Source organism: Podarcis erhardii (assembly GCF_964252035.2).
Source record: "Podarcis erhardii genome assembly, chromosome: 2".
In the NCBI taxonomy this organism is placed as follows: Eukaryota; Metazoa; Chordata; class Lepidosauria; order Squamata; family Lacertidae; genus Podarcis; species Podarcis erhardii.
Window position 1 is genome coordinate 30,299,714 of NC_138498.1, and position 13,944 is coordinate 30,313,657.

Consider the following 13,944-nt stretch of genomic DNA (forward strand, 5'->3'; position numbering starts at 1 on the left):
TCCATCTGTGCAATGATTGCTGTGATTAATATGCAGACAAAAGCTTCTCAGTTCTGCTATAGCATCTATAACAACCAAATTAATTTATTAGACAAGTTAGCAAAAAGTATGGATAACCTTTTGCACCATAGCCCCAAGACCCCAAATGCACTCTCAAAGTGCTTGTGCTCGTATCTGTACAAAGTATTTAAAAACAGGCACTTGCCTGGTAACCTTTGGCAAGAAAAAACAATTTCCAGTTGTATAGGTAAGAAATCTTTTGTAAGTAAAAGAAAGCTGCTTCTTTCAGGCCACTGATGTGCACAAATAACGAACATGGGTGGGTACACCAGCACAAATGTTTGCTTGGTTTGCTGATTTGTTTTGTCAACTTATTGGAAAAGCTGGTCCTACCATTCTGAAATGTACAAATTAGGGAAAATTTGTATTTGTATTTAATTGCAACAATTTTGCTGAAACCTATTTCTACATGGTTTTAGAGAAAAGTCAAATGTTGTTCGTGGCAAATTGCTGACTGACCCTATTTCTAATTATCCTAAGGAACTATTAAATACAAGGTTGCACCCTAAACATTCATGTATTGATCTCCAAATCTGTTTCTTGATTAGGGAAATCTGCCTCAGGTTATCTTTTGTTCAGAAAACACATCCTGGGGCAGCATATGTGTCTTAAATTCCTAAAGCTGCTGTTTCTAAAGCCCTTAGTGCAGTTCCACTGAAGACTGATTGCCAGTGGATCTCTGCCAAACTTCATGGATTAGGCAGAGTCCAACAGAAATGCTTTATTAAAAAGTAATGGAAACACATTATTCAAGATTCACAAATCAATAATGCAACATAGCATGCCTTGCCTTAAGTGACCACTCAGGAAGCCAGATAAACAAAAAGAGCCTTAAATGTGTTTTGGATCTCTTAAAATAAAGCTCATATATTGCAGGTAGATCACAAGACACAGTTTCACCATACATGTTATCACTGAAGAAAGGAATTTGATTCTAAGCATACTACATGGTTTGTGGTAAAGAATATCTGTGCAATATTCTTACTGCAAGACTGGGTAATTGCATGCTCTCCAAGATATTATACTTTAGGAACTCCCGCACTGTACAAGGGCCAAACTATACCACTTCAATTTGTAGCTATCTAATAATAGCTGTAGGACTCTATTACACTGGTGTATGATAAGAGTTAATGATGCCCTTAGGCTCATGTTGTCTCAGTCCACTATTACAACAGCCTCTTCTCCCCACTCTTTCCTGTTCATTACACATCTTGGCTATTCCAGTCTCACAGGAGCATGCATATATATATATAAATTTGGGACATTGACAAGAAAACTATGGCCAAAGAATTGCACAGGGACTTTGGCCTAATCCAATATATGCAGACAAAAAGCAGAAGAAGATGTTACATGATGAATCTTTTGTAAGAAGCATGAAGAAAGACAAATAATACAAGTTCAGTGCTGATACAGCCTGAAATTCCACAAACCAGACATTTCACCTTCTTTTAAACACAGCCTCTGAGCAAGAAACCTCAAGCTACTGAAGATAAAGTACCTGACTCAGTAACAGTCTCAGAGTTGAATTACAGAACTCCAAAGCAATAAAGTGTAACAAAAAAAGCTGAAAAGGAATAAAGCATTTCATAATTTCATAATAAAAAACCAACAAGAAAGGTGTGATTAAATGATGCCGCCAGGGACCAAAGGCAAGTACCGTAACAGTTTCTGCAGGGAAGGTCTACTGCGGTCAGTCTAGATATGATGTAAGACATGCAATAAAACAGTAACATTACAGCCCGAGGAACAAGACCATTATAAAATACAGAATACAAAAAGTGGATATTTTACTAATTTTAGAACACCAAGGAAATTCAATTGTCAATCCTATCTCCTTAGATTTTTCCAGTGTGATAAAACTTTGCTGAATAAACGCCATAAGAATACAAGATGAAGCCAAAGGTCCATCTATTCCAGACATAGGAAAACTTGGCCCTCCAGATGTTTTGGGACTCCCATCATCCCTAGCTAACAGGGCCAGTGGTCAGGGATGATGGGAATTGTAGTCTCAAAAATATCTGGAGGGCCGAGTTTGCCTATGCCTGATCTAGTCCAACGCTCTGCTTTCACAGTGGCCAGATAGGAAGCTCAAAAAGAGGACCCAAGAGCAAACAGGATGGGTGTGAACCTCAGCAACTGGTAATCAGAGGCATGCTACCTCTGACACCAGAGGTAGAATGTTGCCATTGTGGTTAATAGACATGGGCAACCTTATCTTCCATGAATTGGTCTAGTCCTCTTTCAAAGCGATCTGCACCTCTTGTGAGAACAAATTACATTTTAACCTCAAGCTGTGTACAGAAATACTTTATTTTGTCTGTCCTGAATTTTCTAACATTCAGCTTCACTGGACATCCCCAAGTACTGCTGTTAGAAGAGAAGAAACAAAACTTTATATTACTGACTTTCCACATGCCATGCATAATCTTATACACCTTTATCATGTCACCTCTTGCATTTTCACTAAAGGGAAAAGCTCCAAATGTTGTACAGGCAGCGAACATTTCACACGGGGGTTCCATCCCCGGCCCCCGCAAGCAGCAATGGAGTGTGCATAAGCACATTAAACCCCATTACTGCCCCCTATCTGCCCTGTTCTGGGTCCAAAAAGACCTGTGCATGGGCGATCACATGTCAATTCAATGTGCCTAAAATGGTCACAGCCTGTAACCTTCCCTTGAAAGGGACTTGCTCCACACCCCTTGATTCTTCTTATTATGCTTTTCAGAACCTTTTCCAATTCTACAATTTACAATTTGAGGTGAGGTGACCAGAACTGTACACAATGTTCCAAATGCAGTCTTACCATATATTTGTATAACTCCATTTGTTCAAACATGTGACCCAAATGCAGAATCAGATATGAGCATTTGCATCCATTCATAAAACATACATGGAGGTACAACAGGTTGCATGGATACTATGGTAGTTCCTTTCTCTTTGGAAAAAGAATGCATAAAATTATAAAGTTTATTCTGTTTGCACTGTGATAAGATATTAAATATAGAGAACATTTATTGGATGCTATCCTTTCTTCTATATATTTGTACTACGGGCATTAAGTGTTTTAATTATGAAGATGAAAAGCTATTAAAATGGGCTTTATTATATAATAAAGCAAGATTTGTAGTGTCTAGGCAAGACAGAGAACTGCCAGTTGGCTTCACATCTCTGTCTTGCCTAGGGCTGCTAATTCAATGGCAACAGAAGAAAGTTTGGATCAAATACATGCATTCTGATATATCCAGGGCAAGGAGCGGGAGGGAAAAAATCAAAGATCAATCATTAATAACACTCTAAAGTTGCACAAAACTTATTTCTGGGATGGCATCATTCCTTGATTGTTGTTTACCACAATTCCTTATTTTAAAGTCGCATATATAAGGGACCTCCTCTCACAAATATTTACATAAATAGTACTCAGCATTCCCATGCCTTTCTAGAGGAAAGCCACCTGGATCTCCACATCCCTGGGGTGCTCATTAAGATTCAGAGCAGGGGAAAAACTTTCAGCAAAGCTGAAGCCATACAAATGTATAATTTATAGAGAAAGCTAGAAACTGGAGCACACAGCAGAGAGACTGTATGAAGAAAGAATTGGAGGGTGGGACCAAACAGGGAGAATCCCATGTATTTTTAGAGTAAAAACCCTGCAGTCTCTACTATCTCCTCCCTCTCCCTACATCCAAAAAGCTTGCTGCAAAACATATCAGCACAGGGGCTACATCCCAAGGCAAATTGTTGATCAAAATGCACTGCTATCATGGACGTTATGCATGTTTCACATTTCCTCATTTTATGTTATCAAGGGGTTAAAGTAATGCTTTCTAGGATGCAGGAGGAAGCTTCATGATTTCTGAAGCAGTTCCTTCTATCAGCACTTTACAGGAATTCCCAGAGGACTGAACAGCCCTTAGGAAAGGGGAGAAAGCAGTTTCACAGTTAACAGGTATTTCAGTTTAGAAGCTTTATTGTGCAACAGAGAAAAAGAAAAATTGGACCAAGTCTGATTCTATCTTAACACACATAAATGTGAACTATGTTATGTACAGGCATTTAGCCCTATGGGAATGCACGTGGTAGTGTAAAGCAGAACGAAATGCTATAGTCTTGAATTAAATTCTGCCCCAACTAGCTCAACTCTTATGCTGCTTGCACACAGAAGATGACAGGAAGCCAGACCATGGTACAGAGAAAAGCAGGGAACAGAGCCCAAGTGCTCACCCATTTCTGAACAAAGATGAGTAAAGGTCTGGAGACCAAGCCTTATGGGGAACAGTAGAGGGAGTGGGTATGTTTAGCCTGGAAAAGAGGAGACTCGGAGGAGATATAATAGCCATCTTCAGATATCTGAAGTGCTGTCACATGGAAGATGGAGCAAGCTGGTTTTCTCCTGCAGTGAAGGCTAAGACCAATGGATTCAAGTTAAAAGAAAGGAGATTCTGACTAAACATCAGGAAGAACTTTCTGACAGTAAGAGCTGTTCAACAGTGGAACAGACTCCCTTGGGACATTGTGGACTCTCAGACACTGGAGATTTTTAAGGAGAGGTTGGCCACTGACCAGATGACCCTTGGGGTCCCTTCCAACTCTACAATTTTATGATTTTATGAACACAATTCAAAGCAATGGTTTGTTTGTTTTTATGTTCTTCACTGGTTAAGTGAAGTGGTATACATTTAGATTCTTGTACTGAATTACTCCCTACTGGTTTTATGTTGGTTTCAAATCGTGCTTAGCAGCTATGTCATTTTTAGATTATTTTTTTCCTGTTTAAATAATTGTATTTGATGCTTAAATTCTGATACTGAAGCAGTAGGACCCTACTGAATTCCCACAGTAAAATGAAGTTGTCTGGGGAAGAAGCAATGACTGTATTCTCTCTAATTTTGTGTTGTACCCCCAGCCCATGAGTCACTTTGTGACTAGTATCCACGACACTTTCTCAAAATTCAAGTGGTGCCCACTGGTCCATAAGAGTGGCAACCTTTTCAACTAAGTGATCTGTACCAGGGAACTACCAGAAAAACACTATGAATAGGAAGGAATATGAATAGGCTTTTTTAGAGGGCTACCAGAGGCCATTCTCATATAGTCTCAGACCATACAAAAATGTTACCAGTTCTTCACACTCCTCTTAAAAGTGTGTTTTTCAACCTGGGCATGCACATTGATAAGCTTTTGAGCTACATGCATATTATTGCCCATGTATTAAAAGTAACATGGATAACCACCCTATTAATCCTTTTCATACTAATTTACTGCTGGGTCTGGCTAATCTCTTCAGGACTGAAGGCATTTCTAGTTCTAAACATGATCTAGACACTCAGTTTACAATAATAACTTTTGGTGAGAAAACTTGAGTGTCATGGGAGATTTTTCCAATGATTGTCTTCCAATATGCAACTCATTCAGCAAGAAATAAGAAATCTGTGTATTTTATCTTCGATGTAGTTACAAAACCACATTCCTTAGGCAAATAACTATTTTTAAAAAAACAACAACAAATGCAGAGAAAAACATACCTAAGGCAAAAAACATAAGAAACTATGAAAGAAGAGAATGGCATTTTTTCATCAATATAACTATTGCGCAAATACTGAAACCTTTGGGAACAATCCACAGAATCAAGCTATCAAGATGTTGAAGCAGTAGCTTAGTCAATAGTGAGGAAAACAATACAAATGAAAGGCGTACAGTATTCCACTATTATCCATCCATACAGCAAGCCATCCAATGAAGGAAGCAGCAGCAGCAAAAAGGTGCTGCAGATAAAATATATTAGCTGCATAGTCTGCCACTTGCCCAAAGGTGAATAGCAATTTCTTCTGAGAAAGAAGATTGCCTGGATTATAATTCAAGCCTAAGAAAAAAAAAACAAAGATTGAGAGGCTCCTGGCAGAGATGTCCTCCAGCGGTACAAACACCGCAAAAACCAATGTATCACAGTAAGGCTGTTGACCTTGATAAATTCCAAAGCCAGTCTGTTCATATCCTAACCTGCGACAGCAAGGCAATTCCCTTTACCTGCAGAGCAGCAGCACCAAATAGGGAATTATTCCCACGTATTATAGCCCAATGTGTATTGAACCCTGAGAGAATGATATCCTTTCACCTCAATTTATAATTGTTTATCAGATGTAACAATAAAAAAAATTGAAAATATAACCCCCACACATAAACTCCCCCTTTTCTCAGGAAGGGACATGGGTGGTACTGTGGTCCAAACCAACCGGCTTGCCGATCGGAAGGTAAGTTGTTCAAATCTGCCCAACATGGTGAGCTTCTGTTGCTTTGTCCCAGCTCCTGCCAACCTAGCAGTTTGAAAGCATACCAGTGTGAGTAGATAAATAGGTACTGCTGCAAGGAGGAGGTAAATGGCGTTTCCGTGCACTCTGGCACTCATCAGTGTGTTCTGTGCGCCAATAGTGAATTAGTGATGCTGGCCACATGACCTGGAAAGCTGTCTGCGGACGAATGCCATCTCCCTTGGCCTGAAAGTGGAGATGAGCACCACACCCCAAAATCGAATTCAACTGGATTTAACCATTCAGGGGTCCTTTACCTTTACCTTTCCTCAGAATTCCAAGGTGACACAAACTTCAGGGTCTGTACAGGATCTGAGCCTCTAAGTGTATGACCCAGAAAATTCAAGCCCCTTAATATTTACCAACCATCATTCCTTGTTACAGATTACATATCAATTTGAAACCACACTTTTGAAACCACACTGCAAGGATTAAAAAGGAAAAAAGTATAAGGTATGAAGATATTTATTGACATCAAACTGTGTTTGGACATATATTCTCATACTGCTGTATTTTACTCCAGCAGTAAAGCTTATTACTTATTTTTTTAATTTTTTGTATCCTGTTCTTCCTCATACATGGTTCAGGACTGCCAACATCTCATATACTTGACATCTGTACTGCCAACTGATTTAATGAGAACTACATTACTGATAGAGTACCCTACTGCTGTTTTACAGCATGGATGTGAACAAACCCATAACGTCTACTGATAAATTTAAGACAAGCAACTGAAGTATTTAGCGGACTCATATGGACGTTTGATCACTTTTTACTCATTTAAGATGTACCCTAAAGCGTCCTGGCTCCCATCACAATGCAGTGAAAGAGGTTCTCACGTATACATAATAAATAAAGCTTTATTCAAGGCTTACTAGTATGGTATGGTTTTCCCAGTAGTAATGTATGTAAGTGAGAGCTGGACCATAAAGCTGGACCATAAAGAAGGCTGATCGCCGAAGAATTGATGCTTTTGAATTATGGTGCTGGAGGAGACTCTTGAGAGTCCCATGGACTGCAAGAAAATCAAACCTATCCCTTCTTAAGGAAATCAGCCCTGAGTGCTCATTGGAAGGATAGATCCTGAAGCTGAGGCTCCAATACTTTGGCCACCTCATGAGAAGAGAAGACTCCCTGGAAAAGGCCCTGATGCTGGGAAAGATGGAGGGCACAAGGAGAAGGGGACGACAGAGGACGAGATGGTTGGACAGTGTTCTCGAAGCTACAAACATGAGTTTGACCAAACTGCGGGAGGCAGTGGAAGACAGGAGTGCCTGGCGTGCTCTGGTCCATGGGGTCACGAAGAGTTGGACACGACTAAACAACTAAACAACAACAACAAAGTACAGGTACAGATCACCAGCAGCATGGCTAAGTGTTCAAGAAGAACATCAGGGTCTGAAACTGAACCAAACCTATGATGATGTCTTGACCAATGGGCATGCTCCCCTCACCAGCTTTTAAAGGCAAGAGATGATGCGCTCACTTGCAAGACTCCTTCTCCTTATGAGATTCGTATGAGATTGGAGGCATGCACTTTTCCGTGGGGTGTGTGTCTCCCACTGCAAGGGAAACCCTTTGCTCCAGAAGAGGGAACTAGCAGGAGTAGGAGGGGGGAGTGTGTCCTCTCCAGCCCCTCCCTGTTGGCAGCATCCTTTCCACTCTCCTCCTCTGAGCCAGTCAGACTGACATATCCCACCCTGAGCCAGTCAGACATGCCCTTCCATTGCTATGAATTGCCCTCTCTTATATTGGCACCAAAAATGTGTGAAAACAAGTTTCCTATTACTTATGTACAGAAATATGGGGGTGATCCTTCTTTTTGCAATTTAATAGTATACTCAATTCAACACAGCACCACCTTAGCATGGAAACAATTGCAAATTAGACACAAATGACAAATGTCATCTAAACAATTCCATGTTCATGCAAAAGCCTGAATGAGCTGCAGATCTCCCTTTGTGATTTCACACTCTGTCAAGGTGATCCCGTGCTGCACAGCATTTTAAAAAATATTGCTTTAATTCTAGACTGTCAAATTGAAAATAATGGCAAAATACACATTATGATTTATTTGCAATGAGCTCTAGTTTGTGACAAAGTTGTTTTAATAATGTCAATGTAATTGATTCATTTATGCACTCACACAGCAGGATGCATCAAAAGGAGTGACTCAGCTGACAGTGAAAGATCTTTCCAAATCAAGGATATATTACTACAGGATTATTAAAGATGAATTTCATTTTCCTTTTAAACTATTGTCACATTAACAAACAAATGCTATGCCCTGACAGAAAAAAGGAACACTTTTTGAAACTTTCATAACCGTCTTGCATACATTTATATAGTTCTCCAAAACAGTAAATGAAGGTAATATTTGCTAGAATACAGATTAAGTTTCCAACTACGCTTACTGGAAATTTGCAGAAAGAGCTTTACAAGTGCTTTATTTGTAATCAAAACCATCATTTAACAAACAGCCACAATTCTGCTCTCAAAGAAAAGAAATGCACGGAGGAGAACAAAACAGCTATAAATTACAGGTATGGTGCAAGAATCATGGGATTAAATTGTAGACACAAAAAGCACACTGTAATGGCACAATAACACCATAATAAACTAACCACTGTTCAGTTCCAAAGGCCAGAATGGAAATGCATAATAGCAGGTTCTATAGCTGCATCAAGTATGCAAATTTTAATTTGCTATCGATTGGAAACTCAATAGTAAAAGGCATCACTGTGCCACAGTCACACTTAGTTTAAAAATCTACTAAACCTGATTGTAAAAGATTGTGGAATGTATCCAATGCTGAGCCAGCATGCTCCATTGGTGCAAAGAAATTGCCATTTATTGTACTGTATTCTGCTTCCACCTGTACACCCTCAACCCCCAAATCTGCTTTGGAGAGTCCATCAAACCTCCAGAGCTGATAGCTGATTTTTAGGGTGCATAAGGGGGCTGGAGGGGACAGGAGAGGAAAAGAAAGTCCCACTGCTCGAAAGTTCCTTGCACCAGTGAACCAGCCGTGTTTGATGCAACCCTATGACTTGTTAGTAAAATGCAGATCAGAGAGAGAGAGAGAGAGAAAGGAGAACTTGAACACTGAAACTAACTCTTGGATCCTTTGAATGCACTCTGTACCAAGCATGGGTCTCTAGATGTTGCTGGAGTACAACTCCCATCATCCCTGATCATTGGCCATGCTAGCTGGGGCTGATGGGAGTTGTAGCCCCAATTAGCTAAAGGAACACCAATGAATCAAACATGAATCAAAATTTATAAATTTATTGATTTTAAAAAACATTTTAACATTCTTTTTCTGTTCTTTACCTTTTGGTTGGGTTGAACCATGTATGGTATTGAAAGGCTTTGTTTTGAACATTTTGCAACGTCAATTCACCTGCATAATTTCTCTTTTATAAATCAATAAACAATATTATTTATTAAAAAAAATAATAGTTTGTTAACTCTTTTTAAAATAATAATAAAAAGATGGAAAGGCAATTCACTGGAGAGCATATCTGAAATTCTATGCCAAACTCTGGAGGCAGCTGAGAGATTGGTTCTAAAAACCTTCCTGAGACTTCTTGGTTCAAGAATTTAAAGTGTTTGTCACAACAGCTATTATGTTTTCTCTTTTGCTACAGTGTTTCCCAAGAGTCAATGCCCGCCCAAGCCAGCAAGAAGGCAAGCAACATTATAGCTTAATCACTTTTTAATTAACACTCAAGTACATTACAACTTGGCGGTTTATTCTTACTAAAGAAAGTGTGATGGTCTATGACTAATACAGGCTTGCTTTTACTAATGAGCTGCAGTGATTTAGTACAGCACGAACATAATGCAATTACAGCAGCAAAATCCAGCAACCATGTCTCACATCCAGTGCTGACTTGTATTCACTAGCAAAAAATACCCAAAGACATTTTAATAGATAAAAATTAAATCTTCTAAAAAGTTTTGGTTCTAAAATATCTATCTTCTGTGCAAATCAGAATCTTACTTTAAATTAGTGGACAAATTACTATGTGTACTCATTTTTTAAAAGGTACTGCTAGGTAACAAAGGAAGTTTTATTTTAGCTCTTTTAGTACTGATTCAGTTAAATAGATCAATTTTTAAAAAAATAATGCTTCCCCATTCCTACCAAACTAGGAACTACACTACCGAGATCATAGACATTCTGCAATAATTTAATAAAGGCATGGCACTGATCATTACAAAGGCCAGGATCCAAAGACGCTTTGTGTACCCAAAAGCCTATAGAGTTTCTACAGAAACGGGCCTTTTCTGCGGTGGCTCCCCATTTGTGGAATGCTCTCTCCAGAGAGGTTTGCCTGGCATCTTCATTATAGAGTGGCTGGGGAAACCCATCCAAGTGGGCAGAGTATAAATTAGTTGTTGTTGCATCTTTAGGCACCAAGCCTTTGGCTGGCTGACATCCAATGCCCTTTTAAAATGTGTTGGAGGGGTGGTTGCTATTTGGTTGTTTTAGTTTTTATTTTGATAATGTATTTTGTGCATTTATTTTGTGATTTCATCTTGTGAAGTGCCCTGAGACCTGCAGGTATAGGGTGGTAAAAAATTTAATAAATAATAATAATGTTTCCATAACAGTCACTCCTTCCTCCGGTACCACACAAACTGGAGTTTTTTAAGGTCGAGTTTAAAAGGTAGTTTATGATATTGCACAACGGTTAGTTATTTACATTTTAAAAACCCTCTAAATTCTTCTGGGCTAGGAACCTTGAAATAGCTAACCTCTTCACCTTTGTAAGCACCTAGGCCCTAAGCTGTTATTTGGGTCCATGCCAGATTCCTATAAGTGGTTTCTTAGTTATCTGCAGATGCTATCTCCATTGGGCCATAGAATCATCCCAGAAGTACCGTATTTTTCGTCCTATAGGATGCACTTTTCCCCCTCCAAAAATGAAGGGGAAATGTGTGTGCGTCCTATGGGGCGAATGCAGGCTTTCGCTGAAGCCTGGAGAGCAAGATGGGTCTGTGCGCACAGGTTCCCCGACCTGGTTTGGAGCCGCCATCCCGCTGTCCCCCAACCTGGTCTGAAGGCTGGCAGCGGGGAGAAGCGCGCTTCTCCCCGCCAGCCCCACAAGCTCAGGGGACAGCGGGGAGGCGGAGTGTTGCCATCCCGCTGTTCCTCGACCTGGTTTGGGCTTCAGGCAGATATCCGCAAGCGTGGGAGCCCGGCGGGAAGTCGCGCCGGTCTCCCAAGGCTTGCGGAGAGCTGTCTGTTCTGGGGGCTGGGGTCGGGGGAAGCTCGGGCGTCCCCCGACCCAGCCCCGCGCCTGGGGGGGGGAAATAACTTTTTTTCTTTATTCCCCCCCCCAAAAAAAAATACTAGGTGCGTCCTATGGGCCGGTGCGTCCTATGGGGCGAAAAATACGGTAACTTCTTAGTAACACGGATATAAGCTATATAGAATACTAATCATATTACTAATAATGGCCCAAAAGTTAGAAAAAGCTAATTTATCCAACATTACCGAATTAGATTTGATAATAATGTTAAGAATCAAAGACTACTACCTAGGTGTGAATTCAATGGTTTTGTGAGAGAGAGAGCAGGATGCTGCTGTTATTAAACTAGTCTCCCATTTCACCTGCTGATGCAAACTTTCAAGCCACAGAGAATCTGCGTGTGTATCAAAGGAACCCCCTTAAATTAAAAGCTGGCATGCTTCCATCAATAGAAGATGGTTCAATATTTTTTATCTCATACTCTCAGACCTAAAAGGAAACACTTGTAAAACAAATTCAAGTGTTGAGATAATGTTAATATTCTCTTCCAGTTAATGTAAAACTGCCTTTGCATGCTTTTCTATCAAAATCCTATACAGTAAGGGAAAGAAAGCTATTGATCACCACAAGCCAATTATGGGAAATTAGAACACAACAAAGGACTTGCACCAATTAGCCATTTTACCTGCATGTAATTTGCATGAAGTTACATATAGTTTTTGAAGTTGCTGTAAAGAAAGGCTCGTTAACTAAAATATATTATCTACTGCTAACCATGGACAAATTTAGAGGAAATAGATTTCTAAACTACTTGTGAAGGAGCAGTTTACATGTCAATTTCAGAAGAAATGTGTCATTTTATTTTTATCAAAGGCTCAGCTTAAACATAACAGAAAACTATTATAAAATTCTTTTTATCAAATGGTTATATATGCATGATCTTATAAGATCTATAAACAAGGAACAGATCAATGTTAGACCAAGTGCAAAAACAAATGCAAATGATAGACTTGTCCTAAAATTACGCTACTGTGGAAGAGGACTAATTATACAATCTAATGCAGTATCCTTAAGCTGCCTCATAATGTTGTTGTTAGGATACTTCAAGGACAAACCATGAATTGGCTTGGAATTTATAAGCCACCACAAAGATAATAATAGGTACTAATTAGAGAAATAACGAGGTACCACCACTGAAATTATGTTCAGCTAAACTGTAAAGCATAGTAAGGATGGCATAGAATACTGATTGTATCAAACTGAGAAGAGGGGAAATCTGTGCCAATAAATCTGTATCAATAGCATAACACTGCACATGCAGGCATATACTGTACCATAATCAGTATCAGCTGGAGCTTAAGCACATAAATGTAGAAAGGGGCAGTGCTATTTCATAGTAAGAAGCTAAATCTGCCTTAACAGAAAATATAGGAAGCTTGAAGTTAGGCTACAGTAAAAATAGGAAGAAAGGAATAAAACGGTACATGTATATTGTGTTGAAGAAGATGTTATTGTCTGAAACAAGTAAAACAAGAGAAATGTCAGAGAACAGGGGAGTGAGGATTAGGGTTCAATTGAGAGGACACGCATGTGCATGTTCAGGTCAAATAAAGGTGGAGGACTATATCAACTGTTTCAAATGCCCTTCTCTTCCATTTTCACTTTTATCTCTATCACCAACAGGTGAGGACCTTCAGGGAAGACAATATAAATGAAAATCAATATTCTTAAGACACTAACATCTGCTCACTTGAACTGAGATACCCAAAGCCTCCGTAAAAAAAAAAAAAAAGGCATACTTTATTTCAGATCTCAGGTCACAATGGAAATCACATAACTCCAATTCTACAGCACATAAATAAACATCTTACATATGCAGTGTTCTTTCTTCTTGAAGTTTTAATATGGCAATGCTCATTTATGTTGCTATGCCAATTTAAAATGGAAATCAGATTAATACTGAAGGTTTTGTATGAAACAAGGAATGTAATGTTTCCTGCTTGGCAGGGGGTTGGACTCGATGGCCCTTGTGGTCTCTTCCAACTCTATGATTCTATTATTCTAATGCGAGAACTTCAGGAGAGAGTACTTGCTGAAGAACATGGTGCCATGTTAGCCATGAGCTTTCAGGAACATCAAGCTGCCCTTGAGAATAATTTGCAATTCCACTACAAGAGTAGCATACTTTAACTATCCCAGCTCCAGTCATGTCATGACTGGACCAGTCGGTCATGACTGGACGGTCATGACTGGACCAAATGGTCAGGGGTCCCTTTACCTTTCCTATTGCTAAGTTCAAAGAAACACATTAATTA

At 39.5% G+C, this 13,944-nt stretch overlaps 1 protein-coding gene across 2 annotated transcripts in view; it reads right to left on the reverse strand.

The window, feature by feature from the left end:
- Positions 1-13,944, reverse strand: part of RPTOR (regulatory associated protein of MTOR complex 1) — a 328,366-nt gene that overhangs the window by 298,620 nt on the left and 15,802 nt on the right. The window lies entirely within an intron of this gene.